This window comes from Manihot esculenta, chromosome 12 (assembly GCF_001659605.2).
Source record: "Manihot esculenta cultivar AM560-2 chromosome 12, M.esculenta_v8, whole genome shotgun sequence".
Taxonomy (NCBI): Eukaryota; Viridiplantae; Streptophyta; class Magnoliopsida; order Malpighiales; family Euphorbiaceae; genus Manihot; species Manihot esculenta.
In genome coordinates this window covers 5,239,124-5,252,859 of record NC_035172.2, presented here as the reverse complement: position 1 = coordinate 5,252,859, position 13,736 = coordinate 5,239,124, and positions in this window count along the sequence as shown.

Here is a 13,736-nt window from a genome sequence, read left to right as displayed (position 1 = left end):
TATGTCCCAATCACTATTAGTAATATATTACCATCTATTACTCTAAATCCTGTTGCTAATTTAAATTTGTAACGGAATTTAATAAATAGGTTAGTAATTTGACAAAAATTAGAAAATAAAAATTAAATTCATTACTAATTTGATAAAAAAATTGAAAATATAACCATTACTAATTTTAAAAATATATAAAAATATTATGTTAAACTATTGATCTTGTTATTGTATTTTATATTAAATATTAATTTTATTATTTTTAAATTGTATTAATTTTATGAAAAAAGTTATTATAAAATTAAATGAGAAAAAATTTTAAAAAAGAAAAAATTGAGATAATGAAAGAAAGAAAAGAGAAAATAAGAAAAAATATAACACTACAAAAAATTTATGAATTTCCGTTGATAATCTTCTAAAAATCCGTTAATAAATGAATTATCAACAGATTACTAATAAATTATTATATGTTATTAAAAATCTCGTTGGTAAATTTTTACTAACGACTTTCAAATCCATTAGTAATATTAATGGATTATAATCCCTTATTAAAAAGCTCATTGATAAATTTTTACTAACGGCTTTCACATCCATTAATAATACTAACGGATTTTAAATCCGTTAGTAAATTAAGAAAAAAATAATTTACTCACAGATTTAAATTTGTTGGTAAATCCGTTAGTAAATTATCAATGGATTGAAATCCGTTAGTAAATCTATTGATAATTTATATAATTTTAAAATAATTATTATTTTGAGTAAATAATAAATTTTATTATTAATATTATTTTTTATTAATTCAATGAGATTTAAAATTATATTATTATTGTTACTAAATTTTTAATTTATATACAATATTTATTAGAAATGTTACTAAATTTTTAATTTATATCCAATATTTATTAGAAATATATAGAAAGTGGAAATAAGAAAAGAGTAAATGAGAGAAAATGATAAAAAAAAAAAGAGAAATGAAAAAAATGATAGAAAAATAAAGATTGTGAAAAAGAAGGAAGAATGAGAGTAGAGTTAAAAGATGATTAGAAAAATGAGGAAAAAAAAGAGAAAATGATTAGAGAAGAAAATAATTGAAGAGAAAATAATAGGAAAAATATAGATATAAAGAAAATAATAGAAGAAAATAATATGAGAGGAAATAATATGAATGATAATTATAGAGAAAATGAAGAATAAGAGAAGAAAGAGAAAAATAATGGAAAAGAAAATGGAGAAAGTGAAAGGAAAATTATGGAGGAAAATAAAGAAAATAATAGAAGAGGGGAGAGAATGAGATAAAAGAAAAGGATAAGAGATAAAAGGAAAATTATAGAAAAAAAATGAGATGAAAAAAATGAGATAATTATAGAGAAAATGAAGAATAAGAGAAGAAAGGGAAGAAAATAACGGGAAAGAAAATAGAGAAAGTGAAAGGAAATTATGGAGGAAAATAAAAAAAATAATAAAAGAGGAAAGAGAATGAGATAAAAAAGGATAAGAGATTAAAAGAAAATAATAGGAAAAAAAAAAGAAAATGAGAGAAAGGGAACAAAATGAAAGAAATAAAAATGATAAAATGAATGAATGATAAAAAGAGAGAAGAGGTGATGTTATATTTATGAATATGGATTATTAACGGATTTGAATTTGATACTAAATTTTGAAAACAAAAGCGAACTTTTTTTCCTTCCGTTAATAATTCTGTTTGTAATAAAAAAATGTGTATTTTTAAAAAATGAACGCGAAAATTTTACGCGGAATGTCATTTTAAATTTACTAACGGATAAGATCCCTTAATAAATTCAACATTTTTTTTCTCACTAATTAAATGATAAAATTTAGTAATAAATTTTTAAATTCGTTAATATTTTTTAACACATTATTAACGGATTTATAATCTACTAATAATTTTTTGAACACATTACTAATAGATTCTAAATCCGTTAGTAATTTAAACACTTTTTTTAAATTTACTAACGGATTAAAATTCGTTAGTAAATTACCAACGGATTTTAAGTCCGTTAATAAATTTTAATATTATTTATTTTATAAATTTATAAATTACCAACGAATTTTAAAACCCGCTAGTAATACTAATAGATTATCAACAGATTTCAAATCCGTTGATAAATTTTTACTTTACATTAAAATTTATTAACGGATTTGAAATCTATTAGTAAATCCGTTATTATTATTAATGGATTTTAAATCTGTTAATAAAATTCATTGTTAAATTGTAATTTTTTTTAGTGTAATAGAAAAATAAAGAGAAAATGAGAAAATGGAAGAAAATTAAAAAAATAGGAGAAAATGAGAGAATAGATAAGAAAGAGAAAGGAAAAAGAAAAAAATATAATTGAAAAATAAAGAGAAAATAAGAAAATTGAAGAAAATATTAAAAAAATAGGAGAAAATGAGAGAAAATTAAAAAAGTGAAAAAAAGTAAATAAGAGAATGAAGGATACTGAAAGAAAATGGAGGAAAATAAGAGAAATAGAAGAAAAAAAAAAAGAAAAGAGAAATAATCGGAGGGTAAGGAAATAAAGTGAGAAAAATAAAGAAATTAAGGGGAGAAAGGAAATAAAGAAATTAAATAAAAATGATAAAAGAGATAGAGTAGAATATATTTAGTACCATATTTAAATCGTTATTAAATTTAAAATAAAAATACAGGTAATAAAAATAAAAAATAATAATTTTTTTGGAATTAATATTTATTTTTAATTTTTTAAAATTAGTAATAGATTTAAATCCATTATTAAATTAAATAAATTTGTGATATTTTTCTTTAAAATTTAATAATAAATTATAGAATCATTACTAATTTTTAAATTAATAATGACTTTAGTAATATATTATAACTAAACTAAGAAAAAAATGTGAGATTAAAACAATGAAAAGGTGACATTTCTTTCTAAATTTTTTGTAACAAACTAAATCCTTTATTAATTTAGCAAATAAATTGTATTTCATTGAATTCATAAACTTAGTTTGATGATAAATACATTTAAATATGAGAAGTTTTCATATTCTAGTCTTCTAATCTTTAATTTCTATTTTTAAAAAAAATACTATATTTCATTAACTATTTTATTAATTACTAATTTAGTAATAAATTTCAATCTTTTACTAGTTGATTCCTAAATTTAGTAATGAAATTCAAAATTTATTATTAAATTTGCAAATAATTTTTATTTTTTATAATTTATTAATAGAATTAAGTAATAAATTTCTTAAACTGTTATAAATTTAGCAATGGATTTTGCAATTGATTACTAAACTATTATGGTTGATTTTTATATTGAAGGATAAATTATTATTAAATTTTTAAATTTTAAAAGTTTCATTTAATTCATCCTTATTTTAAAATCACTCAATTAAAATATTTATGTATATTTTACAATTTAACTCTTTAATTTTTTAATTAAAAAATCATTAATAATTACTCTTAAATATTTATACTATTTAATATTTATCATTTTAATTATACATATTATCTAGTTATTATGATTTAAAATATAAATATTCATATTATATAGTCTATTTAATCAATGTAAAATAAATTAATAAATTTTTTTAATAGAAGAATTAAAGAGATAAATTTTGCAATATATCTCTATTTGATGAATGTAAAATAGACTATATATAAATATTTATATTGCATTCACAGAATTAGTAAGTGCATTTGAGTAAATCTGAAAAATCTTAAATTCTATTATCTCAATCTCCAATTTCCATTTTAAAAATTAAAAAATATTCATATTATATAAAAGAATTAAATGTAAATATTCATATTATTGTAAAATTAAAATATAAATATTCATATTATATAGTAGTAAAATAAATTAATAAATTTTTTTAATAGAAGAATTAAAGAGATAAATTTTATAAAATTGAACTCACAGATTTAGTTTGGTAATGTTAAAGAACAAAAAGAAATATAGAAAACAGATGAGAGAAAAAGATATTTAATTGAAATGCAGTAGCTGGCTTTATATAGCCTTACAAAAACAGCAAAAGCTAAAAATCTGTAAAATAATTCAGCAAATCAAAACAACTTGAGAATCCCTTAGCAATAGGAATTTATTGACTGAAACAAATAGCAAATTCTAACAATTCCTCCCTTAAACTGAAAGCTTACAGCTTACAGTTTATATCAGACTTGGAGCAAACTCCTAAGAGCTCACGTAGTTTCAAGAAAGCATCCATCTTAAGTGGCTTAGTCATTAAATCAGCCAATTGTTCTTGTGAAATACAATGAACCAGCTTTACCGTGCCTTCTTTAGTAAGCTCTCTCAAAAAGTGAAAACGCACATCAATGTGCTTACTTCGCCCATGCATTACTGGATTTTTTGAGAGCTTGATTGCAGAACTATTGTCACAACGAACAATAATAGTTCTACCTTGAACCAAATCCAGATTTTTCAACACTCTTTTCAACCAGATAGCTTGGCAAGCACAAGAGGCAGCTGCAATAAATTCCGCTTCGGTAGTAGATAAACTGACAACAGGTTGTTTCTTTGAGGACCAAGACACAGCCCCTGAACTCAATAAAAAAACATAACCTGAAGTGCTTTTTCTGTCTTCCAAGTCTCCTGCATAATCGCTGTCACTATAACCAATAAGCTCATCATCTCCTCCCTTTCTATAAAAAAATCCCAAAATCAGTTGTCCCCTTCAAATATCTCAGCACCCTCTTTGCAGCTTGTAAGTGGAGCTGTGTAGGATTCTCTATGAACCTGCTAATTAGACTAACTACAAATATCATATCGGGTCGAGTCGCTGTGAGGTACATAAGACTACCGACAATCTGTTTGTAGTAAGTCTTGTCCACTTTGATGCCAACGTCATCTTTCACAAGTTTGGAACCAGGAACAATGGGATTAAGAACAGAATTGCTATCACACATACTAAATTTCTGTAAAATGTCCAGAGCGTATTTCCTCTGATTAATGAAAATTCCTCTTGAGCCATGTGAAATTTCCAAACCAAGAAAATAGCTCATCTTCCCAAGATCTGTCATATCAAACTCTTGTTTCATGGATTTTTTGAAATTTTCAAACATCATATCATCATTTCTGGTAAAAATAAGATCATCTACATACAAACTGACAATCAATACTTTACCATTAGTCTCCCTTTTGAAGAACAGAGTGTGTTCATAATCACATTTAGCAAAGCCTTCTTTCAAAAAATAAGCTTCTATTCGACTGTACCAGGCACGTGGCGCCTGTTTTAGCCCGTAAAGAGCCTTCTTCAATTTATACACCTTCTATTCAGGTCCCTTCAGCACTGTAATACCCGGCTAGACTCCGGTATCGGAATTCCTACCGTCCGGTGGAATCTCGGATGTCGGAGACCTCTAGAAGGGTAGAATCATGTTTTATAAAAATGTTTTCATGTATTAATGGTTTTAAGTATGAAATTAAATGAGTTTTTGCATGAAAAGTCCTTGGAGGAAAACCCAGGTTCGGCCGCCGAAAGTCAAGTTCGGCCGCCGAACGTGCATGCGTTTTGGAGGCACGTTAGGCCCCCGAAAGCATGAGTGAGGGCAGTCCAGGTTCGGCCGCCGAAAGTCAAGTTCGGCCGCCGAACATTGCATGGATGCGGAGGCACATTCGGCCCCCGAACGTGGCCTGGCCAGCCACCTATAAAAGGGTCCCTTAGCCGAAAATGGGCGAGCTTTTTCTCCCCATTTCGGCCAAGGTGAGCATTCCGCCATCCTTCCCCAATCTTGAGTTTTTCCTTCCTTTTTCCCATGATCTTTACAAGTTTATAACTTTGGTTTTGAAGATCTTTGAGCTTAGAACGAGTTTTGGAGCTTGGAGACCAAAAGTTTGAAACTTCTCCCATCTCCAAGTTTAGATCTCCTCAACCCTCGATCTTCAAGAGGTAAGAGCCGATCTTAAGCTCAATGTATGATTTAAACAAGTTTTATGAAGTTTTTAAGGGGTAGAATGCATGTTAGGGTATATGTTGAACCTATGGGTTTTTGATGACTTTTTTGAACAATGTAGCTTGATTGTGTGTGATTGAAGTGTTGTAGATGGGGTATATGCATGTTTGAGGCCCCTAGGAACTTGTATGCATGCTTTGGTTGAAAAATATGCATGTTCGGAAGGTTTGGAGGCGAAATGTGCTAAGGGAGCCAAGTTTCTGCCCTTTGGCAGAAACCAGGTTCGGCAGCCGAAGGTACTTTCGGCCGCCGAACATGGCTGGGGAGGCAGGCCTTTCGGCTGCCGAAGTTGCCCCCGAAAAGAGACTTTCGTCTCTGTCTGGCACTTTCGGCCGCCGAAGGTGCCGCCGAACCTACCTGAGTTTCGTCTCTGTCCAGGACTTTCGGCCGCCGAAGGTGCCGCCGAAAGTACCCTGTTCAGCCACTCCATGCATATCTCTATGTGATATTCTCAGGATGTTTTAGGGGGTTTTTGGGGAGTAGTTTATAGTTATGTTCAGGTATATTTGGTCCCTCATTTGAGTCCACCTGTGTAGGTTCGGACCCGAGGAACCGAGGACCCCAGCAGTGAGTTCAGCTGCTTCGGTGTTGTCAGAGTCAGCCAGAGGTGAGTGGAACTAAACTTAATCTTTTAAATTAAATGTTTTATCATGTTTCATGCATCATGATTATGCAATAGGATGATTGCATTAGTATTCACGAATATGCCGCATTGCATCGATTGTTGTTGATGTGGGTGAATGTTGGATGACCCAATTAGTCCATGACAGGAAGACCAGGACCCCATTCTACGGCCTGGCACGGAAATGAAAGACCAGGACCCCATTCTACGGCCTGGCACGATTGTGGACTCGAAGACCAGGAGCCCAGAGGAGGCCCTGGGAAAATGGTAAGTAATGTATGTATGACAGGAAGACCAGGACCCCATGCTACGGCCTGGCACTATGTTAGCTTGGACTAATTGGAGACAAGTTCACCCAACCCTTATGTGAATTGTCTGTGTTATGATGCATTTCATAGAGCATAGTGTTAATGTGTTTTAATAGCTCTACTCACTAGGCTTTTAGCTCACCCCTCTCCCTTTACCCCCAGGCTTGCAGGTACAGTATAGTGCGGGAGTCCGGATAGAGTAAAGAAGTCATGTTTATGTAATAGCTAGCAATGGACATGATCAAATTGTAATGTAAAAGTACAGTATAGTTTTGTAATGAGTTTTATGGATGTTAGTGTGTGCTTGACCATAGAATGTTGTATCCCTTTTTATACATGATCTTAGAGATTTTGATGATGTTTATGTAAACCAGCTCAACACAGGTTATGTTACCCTTTGAGGGCCCAGATGAGATCTCACAGAGGGATCAATGTTATGTTAATGTTTATGCATAGGTTGAGTTTGGTTGATGAGTATGTAAAGAAAAGTTTTAATTTTTATGCTTATGGTTGATCATGTATGGGATTATACAGGTTTACAGGTCTTATGTCAGGCTTGCTACGGGTCCCGGCGGCCTTAAGTCGACCCGGATCCTAGCGCCGATAGCGGTCCGATTTTCGGGTCGTTACAAGCACATACCCATAAGGTTGATCTACAAAGACATTCTCATTTAACTCACCATGTAGAAATGTCGATTTCACGTCTAGCTGATAAATGGGCCACCCTTTTTGAGCTGCAAGTGCCATGATCAATCGAATCGTCTCCATTCGTGCCACAGGTGCAAATACTTCATTGTAATCTACTCCGTGTTGTTGGGCATAGCCTTTCATGACGAGTCTGGCCTTGTATTTATTCACTTCTCCATTTTCATCAAATTTTGTCTTATAGACCCATTTAATCCCAATTGTTTTTGCTCCCTTCGGTAAATCTATTAATTCCCACGTATCATTCCTTTTAATTGCTGCCATTTCTGCATCCATAGCTTGTTTCCAATTCTCATTTTGTACAGCATCATCAAAATGGATTGGGTCAACGCTATTGGAACTTGTAAACATGACCATATCTGTGACGGTCAGCTGCTTCCAGCTGCCTGCTTGCGGATTTGCGGCGCAAATCCGTCCCACATCGGAAAATTGAAAGAAAATTGATTTGTATATAATAGCTAGCACAGAACTACTAAATAACTTGGGTTAACCATTTTGGGCCAAGTGGAAAGTGGGTCTAAAAGTTATTTGGGCCAGTTCGGGCTCGGCTGTTTCAATTGGTATCAGAGCCACCCTGGGTCATAAAAAAATTGTGCGAAGCTAGTGGACCTACGAGGAAAGGGCTACCCGTGAGAGACGAGGTGGAGCCACCCGAGGTACTAGCGAACCACAATACCTAAGGGTCCGATTCTGGTTAGCAATTGTAATGGATTCAGTTGCGACGAGGACGTCGCAAAATTTAGCGGGACCGAGTGTGACGGTCAGCTGCTTCCAGCTGCCTGCTTGCGGATTTGCGGCGCAAATCCGTCCCACATCGAAAAATTGAAAGAAAATTGATTTGTATATAATAGCTAGCACAGAACTACTAAATAACTTGGGTTAACCATTTTGGGCCAAGTGGAAAGTGGGTCTAAGAGTTATTTGGGCCAGTTCGGGCCCGGCTGTTTCAATTGGTATCATATACAAATCAATTTTCTTTCAATTTTCCGATGTGGGACGGATTTGCGCCGCAAATCCGCAAGCAGGCAGCTGGAAGCAGCTGACCGTCACACTCGGTCCCGCTAAATTTTGCGACGTCCTCGTCGCAACTGAATCCATTACAATTGCTAACCAGAATCGGACCCTTAGGTATTGTGGTTCGCTAGTACCTTGGGTGGCTCCACCTCGTCTCTCACGGGTAGCCCTTTCCTCGTAGGTCCACTAGCTCCGCACAATTTTTTTATGACCCTTCCAGCTGCCTGCTTGCGGATTTGCGGCGCAAATCCGTCCCACATCGGAAAATTGAAAGAAAATTGATTTGTATATAATAGCTAGCACAGAACTACTAAATAACTTGGGTTAACCATTTTGGGCCAAGTGGAAAGTGGGTCTAAGAGTTATTTGGGCCAGTTCGGGCCCGGCTGTTTCAATTGGTATCAAAGCCACCCTGAGTCATAAAAAAATTGTGCGGAGCTAGTGGACCTACGAGGAAAGGGCTACCCGTGAGAGACGAGGTGGAGCCACCCGAGGTACTAGCGAACCACAATACCTAAGGGTCCGATTCTGGTTAGCAATTGTAATGGATTCAGTTGCGACGAGGACGTCGCAAAATTTAGCGGGACCGAGTGTGACGGTCAGCTGCTTCCAGCTGCCTGCTTGCGGATTTGCGGCGCAAATCCGTCCCACATCGGAAAATTGAAAGAAAATTGATTTGTATATAATAGCTAGCACAGAACTACTAAATAACTTGGGTTAACCATTTTGGGCCAAGTGGAAAGTGGGTCTAAAAGTTATTTGGGCCAGTTCGGGCTCGGCTGTTTCAATATCAGCTTCTCCTTCAGAAAGTCCTTCACCCGTTTCATAATCTCTCATCCAGGTTGGTGGGACCCTTGTTCTTGCTTGATCTGAATCAGAAAGAAGATCTGTTTCATTAGGATCAGATTCACTTCCTTCTGCAGTGCTGAAAATAGGATTAGCTTATGTGTCATCATTGAGCTCCTCTTCATCAACACCCCCATTCCAAATCACGTACAATAATTTCTTCATTTTTCTTGTTCCATTCCCAGCTTTTGTCTTCTTCAAACACAACATCACGGCTTACAATGATCTTATTTGAAGTAGGATCATAAAGGCGGTAAGCCTTTGATTCTTCACTTACACCCAATAAAACGCAAGGCAAACTCTTGCTGTCCAGCTTAGTTCTTTTATTATCTGCAACATGAACATGTGAAATGCAACCAAAAACTCTAAAATACTCAATTGAAGGTTTCACCCCACTCCATGCTTCCTCGGGTGTTTGATCTTTCACTGCTAAGGTTGGACTCCGGTTCAAAACATGTGCTGCCCAATTAACAGCTTCAAGCCAAAAAGTCTTTGGAATATCCTTTTCTGAAAGCATACTGCGAACCATGTTCATGATGGTCCTATTCTTCCGTTCAGCGACTCCGTTTTGTTGCGGCGAGTATGCAGCTGTCAATTGTCTATTTATACCATTTACATCACAAAAATTAGTGAAATCTTGTGATGTAAATTCCCCACCACGATCAGTGCGCAAGTCTTAAAGAAACTGATTTGTTTCTTTTTCAACCTTAGCTTTAAATTTCTTAAAAACATCAAGAGCTTCTGACTTTTCAATCAAAAAATACACCCATAATTTTCTGCTGAAATCATCAATAAAAGTGAGCAAATATCTCTTGTTGTTGTTGGAAATTGGCGTGATTGGCCCACAAATATCAGCATGGACTAGCTGTAGAATTCGGGACGCTCTCCAATTGCTCCTTTTCGAAAATGGATCTCTGTGTTGCTTGCCCACTAGACAATCTTTGCATAGCCTTAAAGGAGTTTTGAACTGTGGTAAGCCATGAACCATGTCTTTTTATTGAAGAAGATTCAAGCCTTGAAAGCTCAGGTGCCCATATCGATGATGCCAAAGTTGTGTTGTATCCTCTGTAATTGTGTTGAAACAAGCAGAGTCTATAGGTTGAGAGACTGCATTCAAAAGAAACATTCGATTGGAGCACATTGTTGTATCCATAATTAGGCCTTTTTCAGAGTGATAAACCTTGCATTTGTTATGTTGAAATAGAATGGCAAGACCCTTCTCTTGTAGTTGTCCAATGCTCAGCAGATTATTTTTTAGTTCAGGAACAAAAAACACACTTGTAATGATTTGTGCTATTCTATGCATTACTAACCGTATGTTACCCTTGCCTTTGACAAGCAAGCTGAAATTGTTGCCAAGTTTCACAGAATCTCTGAAATTTGCATCAAAATCAAAGAAATATTCTTTCTTCCCACGCATGTGATTACTTCACCCGGAGTCAAGAAACCATATGTCTTCATTGTTGGCAATACATGTAGCTGTATATGCCATCAACAACAATTCGTCTTGTCCCTCGGCAAAATTAGCTTCCTTCTGCAAACATTCCCATTGAAAATGTCCAAGCTTGTGACACCCGGAAGCATTCTACTGTTGACTTGTCAAAATTTTGCCGGCATCGTCCTCTTCCGCAACCACCTCGTCCACTACTGCGACCTCGTCCTCCATATTGATCTCCATGAGAAATTTTTAAGGCATGTTCCTCTTCAATTTGCATGCTCATACGCTGTTCATGTACAAGCAAGCTACTTTGCAGCTCATCAATAGTTAATTTGCTTGTATCATTGGACTCTTCAATGGAACAAACAACATAATTAAATTTAGGAGTCATGGACCTTAAAATTTTCTCAACCACAGCAACATCTCCCTTGTCTTCGCCATTTGCTTTCATTTTATTAGCAATGGAAAGAGTTCGGGCAATGTATTCATTTACTGTTTCTCCACTTTTCATTTAGAGAACTTCAATGTAACGACCCGAAAATCGGACCGCTACCGGCGCTAGGATCCAGATCGGCTTAAGGCCGCCGGGACCCGTAGCAAGCCTGACATGTAACCTGTAAACCTGTATAATCCCATACATGATCAACAACATACATAAAAATTTAAACTTTTCTTTTAACATCCAACTCAACCTGAACATACATGTACATAGTCATGATCATAATCATGATCCCTCTGTGGGATCTCCTCAATGCCCCATCGGGCGATACAACCTGAGATGAGTTGGCTTAAACATAAACATTATAAAACATTTCTACAGATCATGTATCAAAAGGGATTACAATACTCATAGGGTCAAGCACATCTATAACCTCATAATACCTCATTACATAACATACTGAATTTTCTTACATTACATCACAATACAATTGTCATGTCCACAATCTAACTATTACAACAACACGTCAAAAACTCTGGCTAACCTTCTGGTCTACCCTGTACCTGCACATCTGGGGTTAGGGGAGAGGGGTGAGCTACAAAGCCCAGTGAGCAGAATAGTAGAAAACAATATATTAAAATTTCATGCTTTCATGGAATGCAACACATCACAACAAATCACATCTCGGATGGTATTGTCACCTATAGTCCTCTACATAGGTCCAACTGTGCCGGGACGTAGAATGGGTCAACCGGTCTTTCCCTTAACATAACATATCATACAGTCCAACTGTGCCAGGGACGTAGAATGGGTACAACCTGGACTTCCTCTTACATCGTGCCAGGGACGTAGAATGGGTACAACCTGGACTTCCATACCATATCATGCCATAACATCATCATATCATATGAGGACTAAAGGATCATCCAATAACCAATCCACATCAACATCAACATCATAAATGCAATGCAACGTATTCGTGAATACTAATGCAAACAACCTACTATATCTCATGGCATTCATGATGCATGGATCATGCTCAAGATTCATATTTCATTTATTTTAAAACTTAAGGTTTATTCCACTCACCTCTGGCTAGCTCTGACAAACTCTGTAGCAGCTGGCTCACTGCTGGGGTCCTCGGTTCCTCGGGTCCGAACCTACACAGGTGGACTCCAATGAGGGACCAAACATACATAAACATAACTCTAATATACTCCCCAAAAACCCCCTAAAACATCATAGAACAATCACATAAAAACATGCAAGAAATGGCTGAACAGGGCAGGTTCGGCGGCACCTTCGGCGGCCGAAACTCCCAGACAGAGGCGAAACTCATGCATGTTCGGCGGCACCTTCGGCGGCCGAAAGTCCCAGACAGAGACGAAAGTCTCTTTTCGGGGGCAACTTCGGCAGCCGAAAGGCCTGCCTCCACAAGGGGGTTCGGCGGCCGAAAGTCCCTTCGGCGGCCGAACCTGAGCTTCCCCCGAATGGCAGAAACTCAGCTCCCCTCAGCACATTTCGCCTCCCAAGCTCAAATCATGCATACCACTCAACCAAAACATGCATACAAGTTCCTAGGGGCCTCAAACAAGCATATACCCCAACTACAACACTTCAAGCATACTCAAACATGCCACATTGCTAAAAAAAAATCCCATAAACCTAACATTTGCTTAAAAACTCATACAACCCTATATATGCCATTCTACCCCATAAAATCACTTAAAACTTACTTAAAACATGCATTGAGCTTAAGATCGGCTCTTACCTCTTGAAAATCGAGAGAGAGACGACCTAAACTTGGAGATCCAAGAAAATGAGCTCCTGAGTTCCCAAAGCTCCAAAACTTGTTTCAAAAGTTCAAAACCTTCAATGCAAGCTTAAAACTCAAGAAAAATGGTGGGGATTTGAAGGAAAAACACTAGATCTGGGGAGAGGGAGGTTGGAAGCTAGCTGTGGCCGAAAATGGAAGAAAGCTCGTCCATTTCGGCTAAGGGTCCCTTTTATAGGTGGTTGGCCAGGCCACGTTCGGGGGCCGAAAGCGCTCCCGCATGCATGCCATGTTCGGTGACCGAACTTGGGTTTCGGCGGCCGAACCTGAACTTCCCTCACTCATGCTTTCGGGGGCCTAACGTGCCTCCAAAACGCATGCATGTTCGGCGGCCGAACTTGACTTTCGGCGGCCGAACCTGGGTTTTCCTCCAAAGACTTTTCATATAAAACTCATTAAATTTTCATATTTAAAACCATGAAACACCTTAAAACATTTTACGAAAACATGTTTCTACCCTACCAGAGGCTTCCGACATCCGAGATTCCACCGGACGGTAGGAATTCCGATACCGGAGTCTAGCCGGACATTACATTCAAACTCTTTGCCAAGAGCTTGCAACTGTGCTCGCTTAACCCGAGTTGTA